Here is a 14229-nt window from a genome sequence, read left to right as displayed (position 1 = left end):
TTGAAAAACATCGAGACTGCATCACTGTACAAGCACAATAGCATAATCAGTTTCAGTGATGTATGAAAACAACTGCACTACAAACTAGACACCAAATACATGAAAAAGGAAGACAAGGTATGTGGTTAACTTCATCTTTCTATGTGATCTCTGAAAAGAAAGAAAAACTGTCTTTGGTTGGGTCTAGAGTCACAATTTGTTTCAGAAAAGCATTCAAAATTCTATAAGTACCTTAACATCCTAGACTTTATACATTACCTTTGGCTGATGAAATTCTAGAGCTGTTACAAAAAAAAAAAAAAAAAAAAAAACACGCGTTGCCATTGAAGTGGCAATGAAAAACAATTTTGAAAAAAAAAAAAGAAAACAATCATGAAAAGCCATCAGTTACTATGCAGATGTGGAGTATCACCACTTTCTACAAACACCTCAGTAGGCAATCTATCACCAGACTTGTTAGTAACTGACGAGAGCAAATTCTTCCAAACAGTAACGGCCAAGGCTTCTTTTGTAAGGAAGCAGCTCAGCACTTTATGAAGGTCTGCACAGAACTGTAAGCAGCTTTAGGTATCCTGAAATTCTACAGCCAATTCTGGCCACACCAGTTCTCAAGCATGATCCTCTCATTACTATCAAGCAGCCTAGAAGCAGTATCCATCAAATGAATCAGGTATAGAGAATGTGCATGCATGCACATGTATAAAAGCACGTACTGCCTCAGCACCTTCCTCATTTCCCTGATCCCAGAGCTAATACAGATTTTTAAGCATTATACCCGCAGACAACTTATACAGTGTAAAATCCACCATACAAATTTTTCTATCATGTATCCTGATGGCTCTGTGGGAAATATTCTGGTGTTCAGATAAAGAGAAGACTGGCAGCTAGAACCCTGAAGTTAGGTTCCAGAGGGCCCTAACCCCCAAATCCCACCAAAATACAAAAGGACTCCCAGAACACACAACACTGAAAACTCCCAAATGCTCATACCATAGCAGCAAAACAACACATCCCAAGAGCTGATTCTTAAGCACCACTGTAATGGCTGTCCACAGTGTTGAAGTGAAGCAAAGTTGCTGTAAAATATTTAAGATTCCTAAAACCCTACACCCAGAGGAAAGTAATAGATAAGTCCTAAATTTATATTTGACTAGCCAGCCAGCAGTTAGAAAGTGATGCCTGGTGACCAACAGTAATTGTCTGTGCCTTCACCACATCCAGTTTCTGCTCCTTGGAGACAGAAAATGACTATGAGCTTCATAAAGCAAATGTAATTCTAAAATAGCACTAAGAAGCCTGTGTTTGGAATACTTCTACCTTAGGAAAGTATAGTATTTGAATTTTTCAGGCTGAACCTATTTCACTGTCATAAACATAGTGCCTTTTTCTGATAGCATAAACAACGTATTTTGAATTTTGATCTTCTACAACATTATGAAGGAAGATGAGTTAGACATCCAAAACTGAGGCATTTCTCAGTTTCATCTAACAGATTATAAACTATAGAGTAGCATTACGGGTGCTTTGCACAAGAAAAAGGTACTGTTCATATTCCTTTTGAGAGAAGATTTAGTATGTATGATAAAATCCCTGATACAGGTATAGAAAACACACATGGGCCTCATTTTCCAATGCAAAGAGCAAATCTAAAGACGCAGCCTGGTATCATTGCTGAGATAAGCAGCGGTTACTGGACAGCAGCCAGGCAGATAAAGCTACAGTATTATCCAAAGCAATATTGGTAGTGTCCTTCTGGAACACTGACTTTAATACCACCAGTAGAGAGAAACAGTGGATTGAATACCTCTCTAGCTGCTTCATGCACTGGAAAGCTGCTCTAATTGTGTAGCTGTGAATCCTCCATGAAAAGGGAATCCCTAGGTAGAGAAAACCAATACGAGACACATTGGGCACCTGCTTTCATCTCTTTCTCGGCTGATTGGGCTTATTGTGGGCGGTCATGTGAGCTTCCCTCCACCCCCTCTGCCTCTGGCCACTGCCTACACTTGGTCCTCTTCCAGACTCCGGTTTGAACACCCAGCAATGAGGCACAGCAGCTGTTGCCCTGTGTCTCTGTCAGAAGAGAATCCTTATAAGAGAATATTCAGATGGTACAAGTTCTATGGACTCTCTCAACACAAACTAGAGATCCAATTCTATATAATAATAATTTTAAAAAAGTTTAATAGTAGCTAATATAGTTTTTAAAAAGTACCCTTCTCTCAGTATTTTCTAGAATCATTCCTCTTATTATTCTGACTTCTCCCACTGTTTCACTATTGCTCTGTTGGCTTATCTTGCTAGAATAAATTTAAGACTTTATTTAATTTCTCTTACTTATTAATATTCATATGTTACTGCAACACAAATTTATATTTCAAGCTGATAACAATGTCTCTTTTTCTGACAGCCTTAATTCAGAGAATGAAGAACCCAAAGAAATCAAAACTACATTAAGTCAAAACATTACTTGATTTGTTTACAGCTACTTTGGACCTTTTCAGGGTTCAACAACGATACACGTACTTCAACAGAAGTAGAAAAGATTAATAGTTTCCCAGTTCCCATTGACTGCTCTTTTTTACAACATTGCCGGTACAGCATTGCAGAGCCCTTCTCCAAGTCCTTGATTCTACCTTCAAGCAGATCTTAGACCTTGGAAGTCTGAAAACAGAATGGAACTAATTAAAATAGGAGAAAAACAGACCCAGAACCAAAGGGAGAAGCCATGTTTAAAGCGAACGGAGGAAGAGCAAGCTAGTTCGACAGATGTGTCGAACAAGCACTGCCGCCTATTTACATAGTAGCAAAGGAGAATGTTAACCTTAGAAAAGGGGTGGGAAGGTCTTGCTTCTAATTTTCAGTTTCCTAATCACACTGGAAACCAGCCCGAACTGCCCATAGAACAGGAAGCTGCTGCCACCTACAGGTGTAAATGCCAGGAAGGCACTAAATCACAGCTGCCGGTCCCCACTGGATGTGAAAAATAACACAGTAAGAGAAGCCAGAAACCCAGTTACATGGCATTCCTGACAGCGAAATTTCATCCTATTTATTAACGCTCTTTCATTATTCCTGTTTTTCAGAGAGTAATACACACACAAAAACCAGCACCTTCTGGACAGGTTAAAAAAAAAAAGTTTGCTTTTTTAGATTTTGGTCCAAGGATCCACTCCTAGAAATACAAGACCTCTTTCACTCCTCACAACATGACATTTAATCTTTGTATTATGGGAGCAGAAGTTATCCTTGCAAATAAATAAATGAGCCCAATCCAAGACCGTCAGGTCAACTTCCAGAGAACTCAAAAAAATTTGGCTTGCAATTTGTGGAAGTCTGAATTTTTAGCTTTACGATGCTTATTCATAGTTACATGACAGGTTTATAAGTATAGTTTTTGCAACAAGAGCTCAAGAAAGGCTAAGCTGAGAGAAGTTTTTAGAAGAGGCTTGAAATGGTACAAAAAAGCTTGGCACAGCGGAAGAGAAAAGTAGTCCATTATTGGTCACATGACATCAGGGATTTGGCACGCAGTACTCAGGGAACACATTTGGAAGGACTCTGTTTTACAGAGCTATCAGTGAAAGAGGGAAGGTCTCACCTCCTGCATCCAGATAGTTCATAAATTTATATTCCTATGGCCAACAATACCAGCAGAAAATAAAAATAAGAATATTTTTTAAAGAAAGTTTTAGGGGAAAAAACAGCTCATTATTAGACGCTTTTCTCCTGAGCACTGTTTGATTGCTTAAGGAAAAAATAATAATAATAATAAAAATCAGAGTGCAAATACCACATTACATTTTTTCAATATTTCCATCAGCATGCCAACCAGCACAACTTTTGACTGGGGACACTAGTAGCACACCTACACTGTCTGAATGACTGCCAAACTTTACTCTCTTAAGACATTGGGAGGCCTCTTGAAAGTAGCTGTGCTTTGAACTTCCCTGACTCCTGTGGGTTCCCTTTTGGTTAATTGGTATTTTACATAGCTCTAGTGACCACCATCACAGTGAAAGAAAATAAAACAAGAAATCTACAAACGCAGAGGGCACCTCCTTCCCACATTACCCGTTTCAAACTAATGCAGCCTAATTACTCCATCTGTGTAAATTGTGATTGAGCTAGAACAGCCACTGGATCTTGGTCTGCTACAACATCCACAACTAATGTTCCAAGATCCCCTCCTAAGTAAACAAACACAGCCCTAACCCTAATTTTTATGGGGGCAAAGAGGCTACTAATGTAGAATGATATCTACCTGAAATTCACCAGCACTCCAGAGACCAACAGCATTAACAGCACTCCTGCAGGTAGATGGACATGTGGAATAGCTTGTCTGCCTGCATGCTGAGCAGGGCAAGCAGCAGCCAGCTGTATTCTGAATCCTGCAAATGCTTAGAGCATCCTGTAGATGCTCCCCATGAGTGCATTCCTGGGACAGCTTACACAAATGCTAGTTGGGCAACAGTTTTCAATATACTCACCCTGTTTCAGTTCAGTACTGCGAAAGTTCAAGTAACATTGAATAAAATACATTTCTTGTCCCACACTTCAGTCTACTCCTCTGTTACGTTTACACGTCAGCCTTTTAAAGCTTGTAAAAAATATCTGACACCAAGAGAAAACTGCCACCCACACACAACACACTAGGGATGACATCACTAAAATCATGTCATGCATCAGCTTGAATAAAGCACTAAGACTTGTTTCTAGTGGCTGTAGTAATTCACACCATCTGTATCAGACACAGAAGACTACCTAAGATTCACTCAGGCCAGGGGCTACTCATGCAAATTACACCTTGCTGGGCAAAGGCATGAGATGTACAGCAGTTTTGGGTCTTCTTTTTTGCTTGTGTTTTTGTTGTTGTTTTAAGTACTTATACATATTCTGTATCTCACTGCATTAATCAAGATCCAGACAAATTCATCAGTACTATCAATACAATAGCAAACTGAATATATGCATTGTAGTACGAGAAAATCAGAGGCTTTGTTGGTTCTCTTCACACTTATTACTGAAGGATGAACCCTAGGTTGAGTGAGCCTGTCAGTTATGCTGGCACAAAGTCAAAGAAGAATCAGGCTATATGAATAGAAATTGTTATACTAAACTTCATCATATTAAATTCTACCTTTAAAAATTCAATTATAAGTTTCTTAATTTAAACTCACCTGTATTGTGTTGGAACAAAACTAGAGCAGCTTGCATATCAGCAATGCTGAAAACAGCTTACAGATCTGGGTGAGAAAATTCCTACTTTGTTCCCATTCTCCTCCTCTTGTCTAGCTGAGCAGAGCTGGAAAGCAGTTCTGCAAATGAAATGCAAGAAAGAGAATCAATTCATCTCAGAGAATGTAAAAATACAACACTATTACATTGGTCACATTTTCCCCCCAAATGCAACAAGCAATACATTCTATTTTCAATCTAGAGGATTTATTTCCAATTATGGAAGACAAAATGAAAACATACAGTTCCCCATATTGCAAGCAGCTTTATGCAGACTGACCACTGTGTCTGCATGAGTATCCTGGCAGAATCACGGACAAAAATCTAAGAAAAAAAGAATAAAAACTGCTTCAATTTGTTCTCAGTCTGAGCTGGGATTCCTGAAAGAAGACCATCTCCAAAGACATCCCTGTAAATTCACCTAGGTTTAGATCTGCAGCAAAACAATACCCCACCGCCCCCAACACCCCCTTGCAAAAGGAAAAAAAAACAAACAACAACAAATCAACAACAACAAAAAACAGCTCCTCCCCACTTCCCCAGAGAAAGAGGTTTTGTCTTGCTTCCATTTCTCCACACACCAAATGTTCTGACAGACATAAGAATTCATCGCTGACCTGATTCATTGCTGTACATCACTGGGTGCTTTCATCATTTATATCCAATTGCAGAAAGAAAGCATGCTTGTTTGCTTCTTACGACACCTACTGTAGCCAAAAATCAATTCCTCTTGATCCCAGCAGCCAGTCAGCATGTGATATAAAGCTCTGAAGTACTTAACCATTCTTCCTTCGTAAGTTGAGTAAGAGACACTAAAATATCAAGACTTCTTTTTTCTGTCTATCATTTAGTACCATTTAATACTATGGGACCATCTAAGTATTATTCTTATACTGAAAGATGGCTTTGGCATTTTTCCATGCAGTGATGTCCCATCACTACAAGCTCAATATTCATATCCAGCTGAGTAGCAAGCTGGATGCTTGATCATGACTGGCAAAGATTCTGTTTCCCCTTTACAGTTTGGCATCTTCTGAAGTGCAAGGGATTAAAACATGCTTAAAACAAAGCCTCCCCAAAATAAAGTTCAACCAAGCTCCCCTGCCTTCATGCTGATTTGGCTAGGCAGGAATTAGATGTGCTCTGAAAATTATTATGATTCAAGCAGACCCAACCAAAACAGCAGCAGCTTAGCTACTGGGTGCTTTCCTTGGACAGTCTGCACAGATGCCAAGAAATCTGCAGCTGCTGAAGAGCCAGGTCTTTAGTAAATAGAAAGCACAGGAAGCAGTGCTATCTTTACTTAGACTGTTTCAATATTTAGTCAGTTAATGATCGTCCTTAAAAGTGTCATAAATAAATATCCAGAAACTGAAGCAAGCTCTGGAGTTAAATCTCTGGATGTGGCCCAGAGTAGGTCAAAAAATAATAAAATAAGAAGTATTCCTAATTTCTCTTTCTTCATATTAGCAGCCATTAAATTTGAGTGGTGCTTGCCAGACAAACATGTTTCTATTCATCCCTCTCCACTGCACAATTTGATCAAAGATGATTTTTCTGAATCATCTCACAGTTGCAATGGGGGAATCTCCATGTGCATTTTACAATGTGACTCTAAGTTTCAATAGATTTGTCCATAATGCCCATGCCAGCTGATAAATAATTGAGTGTTTGGAGTAGAGGAAGTGGCACGAAGAGGGAGACTTACTGCTTTAATATTGGGATTGTGTCTTGAGGCTTATGTCATCTAAAAGGTCTTTCACTGTGGCAACATGAACAAAGTTAAAATGCTACCACTGCCACATATTTCAGTGGCCAGAACTAACACCACAGATGAAGCCACCACAATACAAAGCATTTTTGCAGTGCTAGAAGTGAAACTGTATTATTCACTTCATGGTTATATCAGCAAAAAGGGGGTAAACCAGCTACTAATCTGCCTTTGGGTAAAAGGCAGGAGAATGATTCTGCGAAGTCTCCGGTTGGATCTAATAGATCCCCAGGGGAAGTCATCTGAGCCTTATCTTTAACTCAGTTGAACCATAAAATGGGATGAAAGCAGACCTGAACAGAAAATGAATTCTGTATCTAAGCTGCTTGCTCTGAAACTGTTACACAATTTCAACCTGAATTTGTGTCAATATTTTACAAAATACATGGAGTTGAAAAACAGAGGGGAAAAATGCATCTTAATTGGGTTCAACGGAGAAAAACAAATGCTAGAAATGTGATCTCCTTCACTCATTAATTTCTATTCCCTGATCTTCATTAAAGATTTTTGAAAAGTTTAAGAATTCAAAAATCAAATTCAAATATTTTATTATCAGTAGATTTACATTGATTAAAATAAATCTACTAATGTTAGGAAAGAAAAAACATTGTACACAACTTATGTAACAGCCTTTGCACATGTCTGCCTAAGGTCTGTAGTTCAGAATCTTGTTTATATGTGTATCTGCTCAGGCACAATTTTCCCATTGGGGTTGCAGTGGCAAGTTGCACGGCCTAACTGTGCCAGCTATTCTCTCATGCCATTGTCTTGGCAGGTTAGATCAATGATATGCTATGTCTCCCTTCATTGAAGAGGCAGAGTTGTGGGGTTTTTTCTTGATGAAGCTTCAACAGTGGCTTCCCTGCCTCCTTCTTATACCATCCACTAAGCGATCTTATTTTCAAGACACCTAACTGAAGCCAACTTTGCATAAAGAACTTCAATTGTTAATAACACTACTTTAGAGCTCCAAAATAAGGATTTAAGTCTAGAGGTGTTTTTTAAAAACACCACCAAATGTAAAGTATTTTAAAATAACAAAACCTGAGAGCAGTACTTGAGACTTTTACAGGAAGATACCCATTCCCCACTCAACCCTCTGAGGCAATACCTGGCGATGCTTTAATGAGGATAAATTACCTATATATTGTATATCCCACATTAAGTTTTTCAATGTTTGTTCATGCTGTTGAAAAGAGAAGCTCTTCTGATGCACACAAATGAGAAGCAGAAGAATAAGCTAGTACAAACTCTGTCAATAAATACACACTTTGAGAAATGGCTTCCTAGTTTATAACAGATTTATAGTTCTTATCTCAAGTTTCCAAAGTTCATCTGAATCTCCAATACAGGGAATTTCAATGTATCAGTAAATCTTTCAAGCCAAGAAGAAAACTCACTCAAAAAAGCAATGTCCCTTATCAGTGGAAGAAGTGATAAATCTGAAATAATATATAATTCATGATGACACATATCAAGACATTACACCAAATACTGACACAAGACCTATTTACGACATTGCTTTGCTAAGAGTATTCCCTACAGAACCATCTCCTCTCTTACTCTGAGCCAAACACCTGCTTTGAAAATGCACATTTATTCAGAGCTGGGGAAAAAAAAAAAAAAAAAAATCTATTTCAGCAGCCATATCTCATGATAGAAAACTAGCAGCCCTCAGCCAGCAACATATAAAAGTAAATGAAAATTTAAGTGCAGATCAAGAAAAAATGCAGCACACTATGGCTACTTTAAGAAATTTATGACCGCAGACATCAAGCTATCCATTGTCTAAAACATGCTAACATCACTGTTAAACTGTCCTTGGAAGGGAAACAAAGTTTTAGCTTGGTTCTTTCATAGCAGCTTCCTCAGCCTTCAGAGTTTAGTACCTACTTGGATTTACAAGCTCTGAACAAAGTCTTCTCACGTCTTTCTAGTACAGTCCAGTGGTTTAGGGATCCCAGATATCCTGGACAGGAGGCATTTACATTTCCACCTCAGAATTCAGAACCCGGAATTACTCTGCAAATGTTAACTAGGACTTGCAACACCTTTGGGAGTGAGACCACTATCAGACAGATTTGAGAAGCGCACTATATTCAGTGACTACAGGTGACATAGAGTGTACAGTTTAAAATATATATATATATATATATATGCATGTATTTGAAAAATGAGAGACTATTTCCCTACCAAGGCCACTACTGCAGTTTGCCTTCAAATTAAATTAAGTCGTTACAAATATATAAATAAAAAGTAGCTGTACTTGCACAGATGTTCCCTGAAGAACTCTGCAGAATTGAAGATTTCTTCTCAAGACACAGAACAAAGAAGCACATATTTCCTTACTCACCCCACACCACCAAACTCAGGCTTTAGCCAAACAACACACCTACAACTGTTGGCAAAGCAGAATTAAACTAAGAAGAAACCAAAAGTTAGCATATACATCGAGCAGGAGTTTCACAGTTCCACCAATAATGATTTTTCTCTGATCTTTTCATGTCAGTCATACAGAACAATAGCATTTCAGATGTTAGTATTTTTGGTCTGAATAGAGAAAATGACTCCAAGCCCAGCTATGGTTCTGTCGAAGCAGCGCTACGCTCAGAGCCCACTGAACAGCAGCAGTTTATAAACAGGCTGCTTACAAAGCACATCAGACAGGTCTCTGACCTGCAAGATACCAGGGTGGTAGAAAAGCAGACAGGACATTTACAGACTGGAGAAGATCACATTTTAGCAAAATGGTTTCCTTTTTTTTTTTTTTTTTTTTGAAAAAAAGAGCAAAAAATTGCCAAGTTGGACAACAGAAAAACAGACATGCAGACTAGAAACGTTTATAGAAGTCACACAAGAAGAATAAAAGAGAAAACGTGCTTGGGTAAACACCATGGTAATTGAAGTGGCACAGCAGGAATCAGTATAATGCTTACAAACAAGAGTAGAATAATAATTTTATACATATACACACACACCCCTATATACACACGTGCTCACCCACTTACTTGCCTAGTTCAGTTACATTAAGGGCTGATTGAATCTGACAATGCTTCCCTTCCCCTTCCCCACCTTCCCCCCCAAAAAAAGGGCAGAAAAAAAAATATGATTCCCCAAAGACAGGCTGCAAAAATAACGAGCAGTCTAGCAATTCAGCATGTCTCATTCTACACATCAAACTACCATTTGGAAGGTGAATTTTCACCCATCCTCTTCCTGAAGGCACATATGAAACAGTTGAATTCAGAAACCTGTACTGACTGACTATGTCCGCTCCCCAGAGCCCTGGGCTGCCTTGATTGCCTTTTGCAGTGAGGAATCAAAAACTCTCTAACATCCACTGTAATCCACTCCAATTTCCCCTTAATCGTAGGGAAAGGCCGGTCTTTTCTGTCAGGCTCCTGTGAAAAGTCTACTCTGACTAGCATGGGCCACACGGAAATTTTTCATAATAAAACTGATTATTCTTCGCCACCCTAATAGATCAATCTGCAGTCACAGGGACACCCAGAGAAAGACCTCAGAACAAAGTTTCCATAATGATGCACAGAACCAAAACATGATTCACGCATGTTACTACAGTAGGAAACACCCTGCACCTTGCTAGGACAACATAACCAGGCCACTCCACTCTCCCATCTGATATTACAACAAGAAGGTAGAGATGAAGGGTTCTTACCAGACAAGATGTCTGTGAACATCAGAACAACCACGTTCTCAGGTTCGAGCCACTGCTCAACCAACAGATCATGTGGCCAAGGTCAAGGAACTGCTCAGACTATGCACTGGAGGCCTCTCACTCAAGTGTCTCCAGAGAAACGGGTTTTTTTGAGCTGTTAAAGCAACCTTCCACCTAGAACCTCCAGTCCTTGGCTCCCTAGTTTGTACCCACAGACAGTCCAGGGATGGCAGTGTCAATCACAACCTGCTTTTCTGAATTTAAAGTCAGCATTAATTGGCATACCTAAACTACACAGAGATAGTAAGTGAACTAAATAAATAAGGCCTTTAACCAGTCACGTGGTCCTGTTTTCTGTCTTCATGATGGTAAAACCAGTCCATTAGTAAGCGTGCATCATTTAGACTCTGCAATACTGCAAGCTTTATAATAAAGCTAAGAAAAGAAGAGGCTAAGCCATATGGCAGCAGTGAAACTACCCACCTCGTTCACAGAGGGAGAAAAATTAGAGGGTTCTGAATAGCAAAAAAAATGCACTAACAAATACAGCCTTATTGGCATCAATACCTTCAAAACAAGGACTACACCTAGTTTTATTGATTCTGTTCCTTGGATGCATTATTCCATTTCTTTCCCTTTTCTCACAAAATAAAGAGAATCCATCCAATTTTACCCAATAAATAACTCTTGTTCTTAAAAGAGGAAAAAAAAGAGCAAGTATTCTCTTGACTCCTAGCAGCAGAGGACTGGACATACTAAGCATGTAAGAAAACAGCTAATTCAGTGTGCCTTCATGGATTGAAGTTGTACACATCTTTCTAAAATAAACAATTTAATTTTCACAGAGAAAAAGCAAGACATTAAGCAATCATTAACACTTTCCTTCTAAGGTTCTGACAACAGGGTAAGGTAAGATAAATGACCTTTCTAGGATCTCCAAGGAAAACAAGGAAGGGCTGGAAAACAAGTTTCCCTGAGAGCTTGCAGCACTATGCTGTGACCAAAAGATCATCCTTTCATGCCAAGTGTCAGGTAGGAACGGCTTGATGATGGGCCACAGGAAGTGATATCCATTCTTATTTTAAAAAACCAGACAAGTTTGGTAAGAGAATAAAATTACTGAGTGTAATCGGGATGTTTTAAGGACTTTGGCATGAAATAGCATGTCCTTTCTCAAAATAAATAAATCTCAATAATTTGGTTAAAATGGAAGAACATGGCCACTGAAACCGCTATGACAGATTTGAAATATAGTGCTCTAAACCAGCTTAATTTTCAGCAAACACTGTGCAGATGCTACATTATATAAGAAATACGTCACCTATCATAAAAGTGATAAAAGGCCCACAGTGGGGGTATTCAAACAAAAAATAACAAGAGATCACCTTCACTGAAGACTAGGAGAGGCTCTTCTTTTTTGGACAGTTATTTACATGCAAGGAAATTAACTAAGAACTAAACCAATATGAAATAAAGTTTTGAGATAATTACAACACTAAGCAGTGCAAAAAGAAAAAACAAACAAACAAAAAAACAACATTCAAGCCATTTTCCTATAGCTTCCCTAACATGGGATGCTTCTCTTTTTCTCACTGACTAGCTTGTCCCTCTGATATAATACAGCCGCGCCAATCCACACTAACGACTGGGAGGCCAATCGCAAATTACCAGACCTTGCAAATCAGCAAGATAAGCAAACAAACACTATTAAAAAGCCCAGCCAAGGATATGACAGCATATCATTTACTCTGTTCATTTGTTTTTCAAAAGTAATTTAAGTCTTCTATTGTTGGTAACTATGGAGTGGCAGAGGTGGGCAGAACAAGTGCAAAAGCCCCTACCATCAACATCTGTTTATTGGCTTTCACATCCATTCCCACTTAGTCTGAAGAACCAGGGCTGCAGTCCCAAGGAGATTCAGAAGAAAATCGTGATGGCACTGCTGCTGTGTGCTGGAATCTGCGCATAGGTGGTGCAGCCATACCAAATGTCCGTGAATGTATAAGGAGCCTTCCAATTCACAAGCAAATGTCAGGTGCCCCATTCAACAAACAGGTCAGTATCTGCCACCAGCAGTTTCTTATTTGTAATGCAGAAGTCAACACAAAGAATTTAGTATAAAGCATGTCAGCAAAACCTACTTGTTGATTAATTCTTGTCATGACCGAACCTACAAAAAGATTGAGGCCATTTTGCAAATTATCTGCAGCAGGATGAACAGGGTATGTTCACAGTATCAATAGCTAGCTGTCTCCTGTTCCGACTGTGGTATAACCATAAAGGTAACTACCAAAGATCTACTGCATGCAGTGGTTAAAACGGTACAGAACTGGGGCAATACAAACAAGGAGGTAGTTATGAGAGCTCTCAAGTTTGCAAGGCTGGAGGCATTTTTGCAGTACACATTTTGCAAGAAATATTTAATCTGCACATTTAATTCAGGTAGCTTTGTTCTTATTACTCCTCCCAGCTCTCTGCCTGATTTTTTTAATAGTAAGAGCCTATGACATATGGTGCAGTTTCCTGGTTGTTAGTAAAGTAGCTTGTGCTGCTCAGCTCCAACCACAGGCACATACAGACGGGCAGCAGACTCAAATTTTAGCTGCATTAAGGCACCAGCATACCAGCATATACAAACAGGAAGTCTTTCACCAGCTCTCATATATAGACAGAAATGGGTTTTCCTCTCTTTTGATAAGCCTAAAAGCTACAACAGCCCTTTTAGTTATCTGTTCTACACACCTGGACCCTGGAGACCAGGATGGTGCAGACAGCTCAGCAGGCAGCAAGATCTGCTTTGTGTTGAGGACCTGTGAACTTCAAGTTGAGACCTGGCTCTGCAGATGCACTTCCTTCCGCTTCTGCGTTAGCAGCCAGGGCTCAGCCTTCCCCCTACCCTGCCATTTTCAGCCAATTTGTTCCACAGCAAATTACTATTCTGCATGCATCTTTGTGAAAGGGCCACACAAACGTTTCCGCTTTTCTCCACTTTCAACATGAAGCTTGAAGAATTGCACAGTGCACACCTTTCCTTTGTACTTCTCTGTTCAGAGGTCCAGACCATGACTCTGGCTGGTTTGTACTTTCTGAGTCCCTCCTAGGCAGGCAAGGAGGTCTCTCTTCTGTATTACAGTTTAAGGAAAGGGAGCAAAAATAACCAAAGCTAAATTTTTCTCCATTCTTCTGTGTTCATATTTTTTTTTCTTCCTTTTTTTTATATTTTTTGAAAGAGAGGTAAAAGTTTTGTTGTTTTTTTTTTTGCCTTACTTTATTTTCAAAATGCATTTTTCCCCAATATAGTCCCCTCCTTTGATGTTCAGTCTGTAAAAAAAGATTTATTCTCCCATCTTAAGAGTCTTTGCAGCACCCATGCAACTCAGCCTTGCCTGCTCTCTGCAGTCCCTATCAGAACAGCCAACTCTCTCCTTTTTCTCAGTCAACTTCTGCCTGTTTGGCTCAATTTTTAAGCTCAAGGGAGCTGCCAGAAAGACTTGTGAGCCTCAGATCTCCTGATCCTACTTGAATCATGCTGCAATCCTCT

At 39.2% G+C, this 14229-nt stretch overlaps 1 long non-coding RNA gene across 8 annotated transcripts in view; it reads right to left on the bottom strand.

Moving 5' to 3' along the window:
• The window catches only part of LOC308200804, a 140475-nt gene that overhangs the window by 92013 nt on the left and 34233 nt on the right, over window positions 1-14229 (bottom strand). For 7 of the 8 annotated variants that reach the window (XR_013955822.1, XR_013955823.1, XR_013955824.1 and 4 more), the window contains one exon: window positions 5181-5318. This is a non-coding gene — a long non-coding RNA (uncharacterized lncRNA). Of the gene's footprint in view, window positions 1-284; window positions 2665-5180; window positions 5319-14229 lie in introns of those variants that run through there. The other variant, XR_013955829.1, reaches the window with a different exon arrangement.

The sequence above is a fragment of the Anser brachyrhynchus genome, assembly GCF_964034855.1.
Source record: "Anser brachyrhynchus genome assembly, chromosome: 11".
Lineage (NCBI taxonomy): Eukaryota > Metazoa > Chordata > Aves > Anseriformes > Anatidae > Anser > Anser brachyrhynchus.
The sequence above is the reverse complement of the archived record's forward strand: the minus strand, read 5'-3'. Positions and strand labels throughout refer to the sequence as shown.